We start from the raw sequence: 13,331 nt of genomic DNA, 5'->3' as shown, positions 1-13,331 counted from the left end.
GTAACTGTAGCTCTGATGTAAAAGAAAAATTCACATTCTATTCTAAGGGATGGGTTTAATCCCTCATGCACTTATATGTTGATTTTGTCCGTGTGCTATTCACTGATTCTTCAGTGTGGGCTTTACGGGTGTGAGCAGTCTTATGTGGTCTGTGGCATGTGGGAAGACCTCAGAGCACAACGACAACAAGGGCTTCAAACTATCGGAAGTTGGAGAAAATGTAAAGCAACAAAGTTAGAAATTGGAGATGAAATAATTATGTTTTATGAAATACTTGTATTCTGCAAATTTTTTCAGAATTTATATAATCTCCTTTTGGTAGTTACCCAAGCATGTCCGACACTAAAAATTAAAGTTGACCAAACAGGTTAACAGTCTAATTGTATAGAATACTTACTGCTGTTCCAAAACAGCACCACCCGCTTCTTCACGGCGCAGAGGTATAGGGAATGTATGAAGAGGGCTCACAGGCTGAGTCCTCTTCACACAAGGGTGGGGGTTGTTGCATATTGCAGCAAACCCCCACCGCTAATAACCGCGGTCGATGCTTGCACCGATCGCGGCTATTAACCCTTGCATTGCCGCCGGCAAAGTCGCCGGCGGCATTTAAAAGACGGCGGCACACAGGCGCCCTTCATCTTTATTCCGATCGCCGCGCCCCCGAACGTCATCGGGGGGGCGGCGATCGGTTGCCATGGTAGCCTCGGGTCTTCCTTTGACCCAAGGCTATCTAGCTTCTGCAGATTTGTTACAATGAGCCAGTGGCTCATTGTAATGAATGAGCTGCAAAAATTTCATATATTGCAATACAGAAGTATTGCAGTATATAATAGGAACGATCTGGTGTAAGAATTAGTTAAACTTTTCCTAGAACTGATATAAAACATAATAAACAGTAAAAATCACAGACACATTAGGTATCGCCGCGTCCCAAAATGCCCTATCTATCAAAATATAAAAACGGTTACGGCCGGCGGTGACCTCCGAGACGGGAAATGGCGCCCAAATGTCCGAAATGCGCACAGACCTCAAAATGGTAGCAATGCAAATATCGGCTCATTTCGCAAAAAAATCACACCTCACACAGCTCCGTGCGCCAAAGTATGAAAAAGTTATTAGCTTCAGAAGATGGAAATTTTTTTTTTTCTTTTTTGTACACATTCGTTTAATTTTTGAAAATGTATTAAAACCTGTATAAATTTGGTATCACCGCGATCACACCGAACCAAAGAATAAAGCTGAGGTGTTATTTTGAGTGCATATTCAGTCGTAAAAACTGAGCCCACAAGAACAAGAATTTTTTTTCAGCTTCGCAGTACACGGCATGTTAAAATAAATAATATTACGGAAACGTAAAATTTGTTACGCAAAAAATAAGCCCTCACACAGGTCTGTACACGTAAAAATGAAAAAGTTATGGATTTTTAAAGGTGGAGAGCGAGAAATGAGCGAAAAAACCCTGCGTCCTTAAGGGGTTAATGAACAAAAACCCACAGTAGTCACAAAAATAACTTGAATCTAAAAAAAATTTTAAATAAAATACGTTTCTATGAAAATTAAAAAAATGAAAGGCAGACATTCAGCTATGCAACAGAAATTAAAAAGAAATAATAAAACAGGCCTGGACAGAAATGACGGCTCCCTTAAATTAAAGGGGTTGTCCGAGTTTTCAAAAAAAAAAAACTATGTGGCCGGGAGCGGGCTGACTAAAACAATAAAGCTGTACTTATTTCCCGGTGCCCTCCCGTATGGACTCCCGCTGGACTCAGTTCCGGCCGGACCCGACAACCTTCCGGCCCCCATACACAATGCTGTGTATAGGGACGGATAGGCGTGCCTGGCCACGGCCGGCCGGAAGCTGAGTCCAGCGCTGCTCCGGCGGCCATGTTTGTTTACATGGCGCCCGGACCGGAGCGACAGCAGCGCTGGATACCGGAGGGCACCGGAGGTAAGTACATCTTTATTATTTTAGGCAGCCTGCTCCCGGCCACATATATTTTTTTTTTTTTTTTAAACACGGACAACCCCTTTAACATTTTGGTGCACAACCTTTTGAGGCAATCGCTGCAATCAAACAATATTTCTGTCAGTGAGACTTCTTTGTGTCTTGTCAACATGTAGTTATGTAAATTCCACTCTTGCTTTTGTTATGATTTGTTTTCAGCAATGGTGTCCTCCTTGGCTGTCTCCCATTGAGTCCACTTTTGCTCAAACTACAACGGATGGTGCGATCTGACACTGATGGTCTTTGAGCTTGAAGTTTACCTTTATTTTCTTTAGAAGTTTTGCTGGGCTTTTTTTTTTTTTTTTTACCCCTAGTATTATTAATCTTTTTGATTTGTCAACAATTTTGCTCCTGCAGCCATGTCCAGGGAGGTTTGGCTACAGTCCCATATATGTTAAATTTCTGAATACTATGTGCAACTGTAGTCACCGGAACCTCAAGCTGCTTGGAGATGGTCTTATAACCTTTACCTTTTACATGATTGTCTATAATTGCTTCCTGAGACAACTCTTTCCTTTACTTCCTCTGGTCCAAGTTGATTGTGGTACACACCATCTCACCAAACACCTGTGATGCTCATTACTAAAAAAAAAAATAGATTTTACTTGTCTTTTTGTTTGCATATTTTGTATGAATTTTATTTTTGTCGATTCTGTTGAAGATTGGTTGAAAAGCAATGTCTGCCTTTCATTTGTTAATTTTCATAGAAATTTTATTTATTTTTAATTTTGTCAGAATTAAGTTATTTCTCTGACCATTGTGTGTGTTTTTTTTTTTTTTTGTTTTTTTTTTCAACCCCTGTTCGTGCCTTGGCGTAACTCTGTCATAGGATGCATGTAGTTCTCGCACCTTGATGTGGAGTTGAGTCATGGTGATCGCCCATGCTCAGAAGCGGAGCCCGGGAGATCACCAGGGTATTCCAGCAGTACACGAGTATCGCGATCCCGGCTGTTGAATCCTATAAATGCCCCAGGGCTGCGACAGTAAATGCCTGTTAGATTGTGCTGAATGCACAATCTAACAATGCAGCTGTCAGCTTATGCAGAATGCAAAGGCTGAATATGTAATATGCTGCAATACATGAGTATAAGGATTAAATGATCACTTGTTCACAAAATAACAGACAAAAAAGCAAAAAAAATGTAAAAAAAACAATCCTCCCTCGATGCCCCATCCCATATAAAAATTTAATTTTCTTATCTCACCTCATAAAAACTGGATAAAAAGAGAGGAAAAAGTTACATCTGCTCTGAATGCCACTCCTTATATTCTACGGCCGGCCATGTGCCTATACAGCAGTTCACCAACACATCAGGTTTCAGCAAACTTGGGAGAAATTGGGTATCACACTTTGTAGAGTTTTTTTGTCATTTAATACATTGGGACTGTTTAATTTTTGTCCAAAATGAATGTATTGTCTAAAAAAGGGTTAACACACTTCAAGTTGATTTTTCATACAATGAGTGATGTAGTTTCCAAATGGCATAATTTACTATGGTTTACTGTAATTTAGGCCTCTCAAGGTCACTTAAAGTTGAGCAGGTGCCTCAAATAAATATGGGTTTTGGCAATTTGTTTATAAAAATGCGAAAAATTGTACCCAAAATTCTGAACCCCCTAGCAACCTAGTAAAGAGAGGATGCATAAAACGCCATTCCAATATAAAGCAGACATTTGGGAAATGTTAGTTATAAAGTTACTTTGGTGCTATATTTAGAGGTTTAAAAATGAATAATTCTTAGAAATTTTGGCCAAATTTCACAGGGCCTGAAATAATGACACTGGGCAAATTTAAAAAATCTGGCTTGGTCCTAAGCCCTAAAAGAGCATAGTTACGAAGTGAGTAAACAAGCGGTACCAACAATGTTTTCTGTGTGTGTATAATATATACGGTACATACCACAAGTACACGCCTTCTCATTCAAAAAGTTTTTCTGTATTTTCATGACTATAACAATTGTAGATTCACACTGAAGGTATCAAAACTAGGAATTAACACATGTGGCATTATATACTTGACAAAAAAATGTGAAACCTCTGAAAATATGCCTTATATTTTAGGTTCTTCAAAGTAGCCACCTTTTGCTTTGATTACTGCTTTGCACACTCTGCTTTGCCATTCTCTTGATGAGCTTCAAGAGGTAGTCGCCTGAAATGACCTTCAACAGTCTTGACGGAGTTCCCAGAGATGATTAGCACTTGTTGGCCCTTTTGCCTTCATTCTGCAGTCCAGCTCACCCCAAACCATCTTGATTGTATTCAGGTCTGGTGACTTTGGGGGCCAGGTCATCTGGCGTAGCACTCCATCTCTCCTTGGTCAAATAGCCGTTATACAGCCTGGAGGTGTGTTTAGGGTCATTGTCCTGTTGAAAAATAAATGTTGGTCCAACTAAACGAAAACCGGATGGAATAGCATGCTGCTGCAAGATGCTATGGTAACCCTGCTGGTTCACTATACCTTCAATTTTGAATAAATCCCCAACTGTGTCACCAGCAAAGCACCCCCACACCATCTCCTCCATGCTTCATGGTGGGAACAAGGCATGTAAAGTCCAGTCATCACCTTTTCTGCATCGCACCAAGACACGGTGGTTGGAACCAAAGATCTCAAATTTGGACTCATCAGACCAAAGCACAGATTTCCACTGTTCTAATGTCCATTCCTTGTGTTCTTTAGCCCACATAAGTCTCTTCTGCTTGATGCCTGTACTTTGTGGTTTGTAGTACTTTGTAGCAGTGGTTTTCTAGCAGCTATTTTACCATGAAGGCTGCTGCACACAGTCTCCTATTAACAGTTGTTGTAGAGATGTGTCTGCTCTGTGTGGCATTGACCTGGCCTTTAATCTGAGCTGCTGTTAACCTTGATTTCTGAGACTGGTGACTCGGATGAACTTGTCATCTGCAGCAAGTTTGGTGTTCCTTTCCTGGGGCCTCATGTGAGCCACTTCCTTTGTAGCGCTTGATGGTTTTTGCAACTGCACTTGGGTACACTTTCGCTTGATGGTTTTTGTAACTGCACTTGGGTACACTTTCAAAGTTTTCTCAATTTTTCGGACTGAATGACCTTGGCCTCTTAAAGAACCTTTTCATGTGACTACCTCTTGAAGCTCATCAAGAGAATGCCAAGAGTGTGCAAAGCAGCATTCAAAGCAAAAGGGAAATACTTTGAAGAACCTAGAATGTAACACCTTTTTTCTGTTGTTTCAAACCTTTTTGTTAAGTATATAATTCCATGTGTGTTATTTCATAGTTTTGATGCCTTCGGTGTGAATCTACTATTTTTATAGTCATAAAAATGCAGAAAACTCTATGAATGAGAAGGTTTATACAAACTTTTGGTCTGTGCTGTATATGTACACACGCACGTATATATAGATAGATGGATGGTCAAATACCTACCTAGTGGGTCCTGTGCCAGAGAAAAGAAAATTTATTTCATCCCCTTTTTGTTTACGGCTTCCTGATCTGAGTTTCAGGCACTGGAACACTCCTGCTGGCAGCAGCCAAAGCATCTGATAAGACTGTTAAAGAGTAATATAACAACATAAAAAGGAAAGCCAATACTCAAGACAGACAACTTAATTTGAGGACTCTACACAATATTGTGCTCTTTCTGTCTGTTTGTTTTTTCCAATTTCTAAAGGGACACACCCTATGGAAAAATGTGTTAACACCTATGTGTTAATTATTTTTCTTTGATCCATGCAGAATAATAGAAAACAAATGTTTTGTGGAATATTCAAACAGTTTTGTTACATAAAATGTTAATACAGTGGAAGTGAAATCCTGTATTTTCATGCTATTCTGCTAATGTCCTAATTCTTAGCTTGCGGTGTTGGAGTGTGCACACTCCTTGTGCATCCTTTAGCCGTTCACATAGATGAGTTTTACAGGGTAATTATTAATTCAGAAATAATTGCAGTTCTGCTTGGAGATCTAAATAATTCATTGGGTTTCTAGTCTGCAAGTCAGCGCCCCATGCAACATCCAGGTTCCATAATGATGCCCTCTCTCCACCTCCCGCTGCATTATTTAAAGTGTATGATAAGAGCAGACTGATGAGATGCCAGAACACTCGCTCATACTTTGTGCTATAATATGGCTGCTGCTTTCATTGTAGGAACTTTGTACAAATGTTTATTGTCCCGATCTCTTACTTGGTCCTTTTTACATTCAAATCTTCTGTAGATGGAGCAGTCCCACTTCCTGCCCTATGAGGTTCTTCTGTCCAGTGTTTATATCTCCTGCTCCTTATTTCTTTCTAATGCCTCTTGTGTTCACTTTCTGCTCTACCGCTTCAAAGATCAGACTGAAAACTATTGATTTTTGCCATCTATCTTTCTGCTTGTCTCCAGATAAAACCATGATCATCACTAAGTTACTGGAGCAAATCGCCATTGGTTGTACCCTGCGCCCGACACGCTCTGATAGCGCCATCTTTACTGAGCCCTCTTAATTTTCTTTTCCATGCCCAGAAAGGCCATTATTGCTCATCCATCACCCAAACTTCTCCAGTATACGCGGCTACAGTAGCCAGCAGCAAGATATAACGCTATAATTATATGGTGAGCTGCCTCTATTCTGGAACCTGTAAAGTAACAGTAAAGATTAAATGAATTTCTAGTGAAGTCTCATTTTCAAGGTGAACTTTTGTTTTCTGTAAGTTGGGTGGACAGACATCAGTCGTGTTGGCGCAGCATCAATCGGTGTCTTGTAATTATTCATTGAGAATTCATGAGGGTGTAAAAGCTGTATATTTCAGTGAAGTACTTGATGTTAATGCTACCAGAAACATTAGTTTTCTTATGATATAATCAGCTTTGGTTTTTTGAGTACGAAACAAATTTACATGCCACTTTTTTACTTTTCCACTTGACATTTCATCTTCAGAATTCACCTAAATTAATAGCTTCACAAGTTCTAAGTGCTTGACTTTTCAGGTTTGCTCTTAATGTCTCAAATATTATAATGCATGTTTCCTCATTGTGACTTTAAGAAAGCTTGTTCAATGCTATTAAGTGAGGAACACATTTTGTGCTGCAACTTTAAAGGTTTTTGGTAAAGAAGTGCATTGGAATACAAATCTTTAGAGAAACCTTAGTGTTGGGGTCATGTAATACCTGGTAACAGGTTTATATTTCTGTTGCCAACAAACAGGGCAGGTCTTCATCACCCTGTATTGTAACCGCTCCATGACCAGTTGCCATAGACCACAATGGAGGCCGTGATCTGCTGCGACCAGATCACGACCACCATTATGGTTTTGTGCATGGGGTCTAAGGCTAAGTACTGACCTACATTTGGCAGTTTGCATGAAACCTTACATCCATACCAGAGGAAGAAGTGGTGCTATTTATAGTATTTAATAGTGCTAATTTCTGCTGTTAAATGAAATCTACCATAAAAATCATGCATGATAAACCAGGAACACTTACTCATAGATCCAGGCACCGTGACTGTGGCAATCTTTTTATATTTGTTATCCATTGCTTCCTTTCTTCTAAAACCAACTTCTGCTAAACAGAAGGCAGAAGGGCTCTGGGGGTTGTTACCATAGCCCTCCCTCCCTCTCCGCTCTGCAGATTCACAGGCCTTTTGATGGTTGTGTTCCTTTAATAACAAAGGTGTAACAGAATCTCAATTTTTTCTGTTAATGTCTCTAACAAAATCTAATGTCTCCTTAGATGATAAGTGGCAGGATATTTATCCATGTACAGTATTTCTGACAGAACAAACTATGACTTGTATTTTAATACAGCTTTCTGTGTATACCTTACAAGAATCCAAATACTCTTCTACCTTCATTATGTGACATTTGTTATTCGGGTCACAGATTGTAAAATGGCGCACTCTCCATTGTTCCCACAGAGTGTCTATTACTTTTAGCTGATGGTTTTATTACTGCCTCAGTTATACTGTATAGAGCTGTAGAATATGTTGGCGCTGTATAATTAATATTATACTGCTCAGACCCATTTATGAGCATATGATGGATTGGCATGGATCAAGCAGAGTAAGAGGAAAAACCCTCTATATACTGCCATGAAGTAAAGCAGTAATCTGATAATACAGATGAGCGGGCTCAAACTTTAGGTTGGTCGTCCTCTGTTCAGCAGCTCTGCCTCACCTGGACATGGTTCATGGAGGGCTACAGTGCAGCCAATTGAGCAGCTTTACGCCCTTAGCGAATAGACATGGCTGTGATTGGCCAGGTGTTTCTACCATGTGTTTCCCTTGGCCAGTGGCATCCATTCATAGATCCTGGGGGCGTAAAACTTCTTGTGTGTAATGGTTGGGCCAATGTCACTAATGCTACTGTGTTTACCTCCCTAGTTTCAAGTAGAAATTTATGACATTGCTTATATGAATTTTCAGCAGGATCATTTGAAAATCATTAGCAGGGGAACAAACGAAAACCTCCAGCCCTATATCGCCACAGTTTCAGTTCCAAAAGCAGGAGTATGATGGGCCATACACTAAATGGCAGAATTGCATGGGGTTATCCGTAAACCAACCGATCAAATAGTGGGAAAAAAAAGCCTGTCCTTATGTGTCTATTATCAATACCAGAATATAACAGAAGGTAACCTTCTGTACATTGATGTCTAGGGAACAGAAAGTCAACGGAAGACCTTCCATTTTTAGCTTCAATTCCACTTTTGAGAATGTGACAGAAACCCAGCGCAGGTGTGAACTGAGCCATTGAACCCTGGCAAAAACCTGAGCTTTTTTTTTTTTTTTTTTTTTTTAAAACAAAAATAGCCATTTTCCCAAAATGTGTTTTGTAGATAAAATAACCAGATTGTGAAGGCTCACGATAAAACAAAGATTTTGCTTAGTTGTCCTTTATTCATGGTCTCCTGCAATGCGGAAATTGGGAAACGAATGAAACTTTAGCAGCATTTCCCAGACTCTGGTTGATCTGCCTATTTCTATGGATGTAACTTAGCACAAAGTTGTTAATATGGCCAAATAGCATCCATTGTGCAGCATTGGAAATTCTGGCTGTGTCTTCCGCCTTTTATCAACACTTTACAATTAATGAGGCAGTACAGTTGCCTGTGGCTTTATTTAGGTGATTTTTAAATAGAACAGCTGTAAGAACACGCTAAATATGTTGGAGAAGTAATGACGGCATATTACCCCTGCTGTAAATTGTTAGTCACAGAGCATTTTATGGTCTCTAATCGCTCAAGGTCAGATCTGACTTGAGAGGTGCTTTCTACTATTCTATAACAAGATTCTTTATTATTTATGATGCAAAGGAAAGTTTAGCTCATGCATGGATATTTGATGCAAATTACTACTGATCCAAAAAGAAAGCTGCCTCTCTAGATCATGGTTTTGGAAAGCTACCTAATGTCTGAGGTATTGTATACGTGGACAGCATTAACCCCTTAGTTACCAAGCATTTTTTGCCTTTTTCTTTTCCCCCTCTCGCCTTTCAACTTTTCTAATTATGCTGAAGAGCCCATCAGTGGTGTAGCTTCATGAGCAGTTACAAAATTACACAGGCAGAGGAAGTAGGCAGACAGTAGGGGCTTGGGTGAGACATGTTCTGCTCATTTTAACAGCCTGTGAATCTGCAGCACTGAGGCATAATGGTAAGACATAATTTTATGAGGGAGGAGGCCGTGGATAACAAATATAAGATAATTACCAGAGTCACGATGCCTCTATGAGTACCATATATATTTGAGTATAAGCTGACCCGAGTATAAGCCGAGACCTCTAATATTAACACACAAACTGGAAAGAAAACTATTGACTCGAATATAACCTGAGGGTGGGAAATGCATTGGTCACAGCCCCCTGTATTATATAGCCTGCCAGCGCCCTGTAGTATTTAGCCTGCCAGCGCCCTGTAGTATTTAGCCTGCCAGCCCCCTGTAGTATTTAGCCTGCCAGCCCCCTGTAGTATTTAGCCTGCCAGCCCCCTGTAGTATTTAACCTGCCAGCCCCCTTGTAGTATAAAACCTGCCAGCCCCCTTGTAGTATAAAGCCTGCCAGCCCCCTTGTAGTATAAAGCCTGCCAGCCCCCTTGTAGTGTATAGCCTGCCAGCCCCCTTGTAGTGTATAGCCTGCCAGCCCCCTTGTAGTGTATAGCCTGCCAGCCCCCTTGTAGTGTATAGCCTGCCAGCCCCCTTGTAGTGTATAGCCTGCCAGCCCCCTTGTAGTGTATAGCCTGCCAGCCCCCTTGTAGTGTATAGCCTGCAGTCCCTGCCCCCGGCATCGTCTCTGTGTCCACACACAGTCCGTCGCAGGCACCATAATGTTAGGCGCTCGCTGACATCATAGTGTGTACCGGCGCACATAGTAGAACGTCAACAAGCAGCTGACGTCACAATCCCTATGACGGACCTTGCATGGACACTGAGACCATGCCGGAGCATCTCTGTATTGAAGAGGACCTGCCCTTGTCGGAAGCGAAATACACTGTTTTTTTTGTTTTGTTTTTTTCTTGACTCGAGTATAAGCTGAGGTGAGGTTTTTCAGCACTTTTTTTTTGTGTTGAGAAACGCCGGCCGTATTCCCCCTACAGTGTGACACTAGATCTGCAAGCAAGTCGTAATATTTTATCAAGCTCGATTTTGGTGATGGATTTCTTTTAAAGTGAACCTGTCACCAGAAATGTCATTTTTAGCGGGTGACCGGTTCCAATAGCCTATGCTGCTGAGATGAGTTCTTGAGGAGGTTGGGTTGCTGCAGCCAGTGTGTGCCTGTGTCAGTCTCCTCTCCTCCACCCTCACCCCTCCCCACTTCCGTCACGTCTTGTACGTTGAGCAAGCAGGGGATAGGAATGGTGTGGAGGAGAGGATGAATGCGTGAGGAGACACAGGCACACAAACATAGATGCAGCTGCCCTTCCCTGGGACTCCTCAGATGCTGCTGGCACGGAGCCAGGTCATGTGGAAAAAACTAATTAATAAACTGAAATGATTCAGAATGCCAACAAAGGCATTTGTAAAATCCACATAACATAGGCTTGGAACCTGTCACCAGTTAAAACGGACATTCCTGATGACAGAACAAAACATATCAAATATTTATGAAAGAGCTTATTAAAGTGAACCAAAGGTTTTTTTTTTTAACAGATTACTTCAAGCAGCTATATGATGCTTTCGCTCTGATAGACTAGTTTTTATTGTTTGAAAGTGCAATAACTGAGAGACAGCGACGCATGTTAGGGAGTCAGCTGTGGTGTTTGATTGACGAACCTTCTAATAAAGGATGACATTTCTTAAATGCTGAGAAGACTGATTCCAAATGCATCGTAGTAGAGGAATGTGAAATATCAAGCTCCTTTTCACATCCGTGACGCAATATGATGTGACTACCAGATCTCATCATGTATCAAGATTCTTATACTGAATGAGACCCAAGGCTTTTATTTAAGTTTTTAAAAAAAATCTACATATTTTTTCATACATTTTTGTTTTTTTAATGTGTCTATAATAAGTGTAATAGTTACAAATGGTGGGTTGCGCATTCAGTCTAGCAACAACTAATAACCCCTTGATGCTTTATGGGATACGTCATAATGTCATTAGGGATTTATGAAGATTAGTCATGGGCTGAGCCTTCTTCATACATGATGTTTTTTTTCTTCATTAACTGCCACCATCTTGGATGGGATTGTTGCTCCCAGTGACAAAGTCATGGAGCGATGATTAGTTCCCATGACAGCCTGGAATCTTTATAGCTCTCCAGAACCTGTGATAAGGTGGCATCTCCATATACCTTAACACTGTAGTATTGCAGTCTATGGTAGAAGGAAATGCAATGTATTGTATGAGGAATCAAGGCATCCAGAACAGTAAAATAAATAAATAGAAATTAAAACGTAAAAACACCAGTTCTAGGTAAATGGGTTAGATTATGAATAAAAGAAGGAATTGTAGAAAAGACATTTTATGAACTCTGGCAGCAATGTCCACTATAGATGGACAGTCTTGATGATTGGGTTCAGCCATCTGAATTGGCGGCCTACCAGGCAATCTAGCAGATTGATGCCATAGCGACTATCCATGACTATGATTGGCTATGGGGACACCTGTATATCAATAAGGCAGATGAAGTTAATTAAATGTGAATGTCCAGTTGGTAAAAACCCTTTAATAATCCAATGAATTTACTGACTTTCCAGCTGGATGTTATTGTACTCCAGCTGCACAACATTGATGTCTTATCACCGTAGCCACAAGCACTGTTTAATAATGTAAACCCTTCTCATGAGCTACTATAGGATCTGCACATTCTACTTCTTGTTGGGTCATATGCACATTTAAAGATCTCTTAAAAGCTATTAGAATAAATCACATGGCCCAGTAGAAGCAGTGGCTGGAGTAAAGCCTATCATTCTCAATATTACAAAGACAAGGTATAATTACACTGAGTTTTACAGCAAGGTTGGAGCAGATAGACAAGATGAGTATAGATTACACTGCATACACAGATCTCGTATAAGGGCAGTCAGGCTTCAAGACATTTCAGAGACATTGAGCAAAACACCTTTCCTGTTGCACATAGAATGTATTTGATTCGTGAGATTCGTGATCTACTTAAAGTGCACTCCATTTTTCAGAGCATATTTGTGCAGTCTTCTGTAAAGTTACACAGTTTAGTTTACTTATAGGCAGGAATGGATATAACCATAAAGCAACCCATGCACTTGTTTTTTCATTACCATTGATGGGGCCCTAATATAATGGTGTAGTGCAGCTGATTCTCCCAGCAAGTTAAAGTAAAAAAACAACCAGGTTGAAACTTTCCTTAGGGCCCATAAATCCCAAACATCCCAGGTTATAGGTACAATAAAATCGTATTTTTACTGTACATATAAATTACAATTATATGTATTTTATTCCATATCCTAACCACTTCTCTAAGGCTTGGGTTACCCTTAGGCTGCATTCACACGAATGTTTGCCCGTCACGCCGTGGGCGTATGCGATGGACCCCTCCCCTCTCCATAGCGATGCACGAGGAATGATGGGACATGTCCTATCTTTTCCCCATGCACGGAGCTGTACGGTGACGGAGGTGTGCTATACCTTATCGTTCTGTGTGCCTATTGCTGTATATGGGGAACGTATGTACATTCGTGCACCCGACAGTCGTGTGATTGCAGCCTTACATCAATTTATGGTTAAGCATGGGATGCAGAACAATCCACATTTTCCGACAGAAAACCATTTTCGCTGTTGTAGTTTTCACAATACAAGGCCGGTTGCACACAAATGTGTGTGTCCAATCTGACAGAATAAACACGATCCTTGCACCATACAGAAATAAGATTAAAGAACATGGGTCACTTTCCATGGGC

General features: G+C 40.6%; 1 protein-coding gene across 4 annotated transcripts in view; it reads left to right on the top strand.

Annotated features, from left to right (window-relative positions):
- The window catches only part of PC (pyruvate carboxylase), a 325,659-nt gene that overhangs the window by 274,023 nt on the left and 38,305 nt on the right, over positions 1 to 13,331 (top strand). The window lies entirely within an intron of this gene.

Source organism: Engystomops pustulosus, chromosome 7 (assembly GCF_040894005.1).
Source record: "Engystomops pustulosus chromosome 7, aEngPut4.maternal, whole genome shotgun sequence".
Lineage (NCBI taxonomy): Eukaryota > Metazoa > Chordata > Amphibia > Anura > Leptodactylidae > Engystomops > Engystomops pustulosus.
The sequence above is the reverse complement of the archived record's forward strand: the minus strand, read 5'-3'. Positions and strand labels throughout refer to the sequence as shown.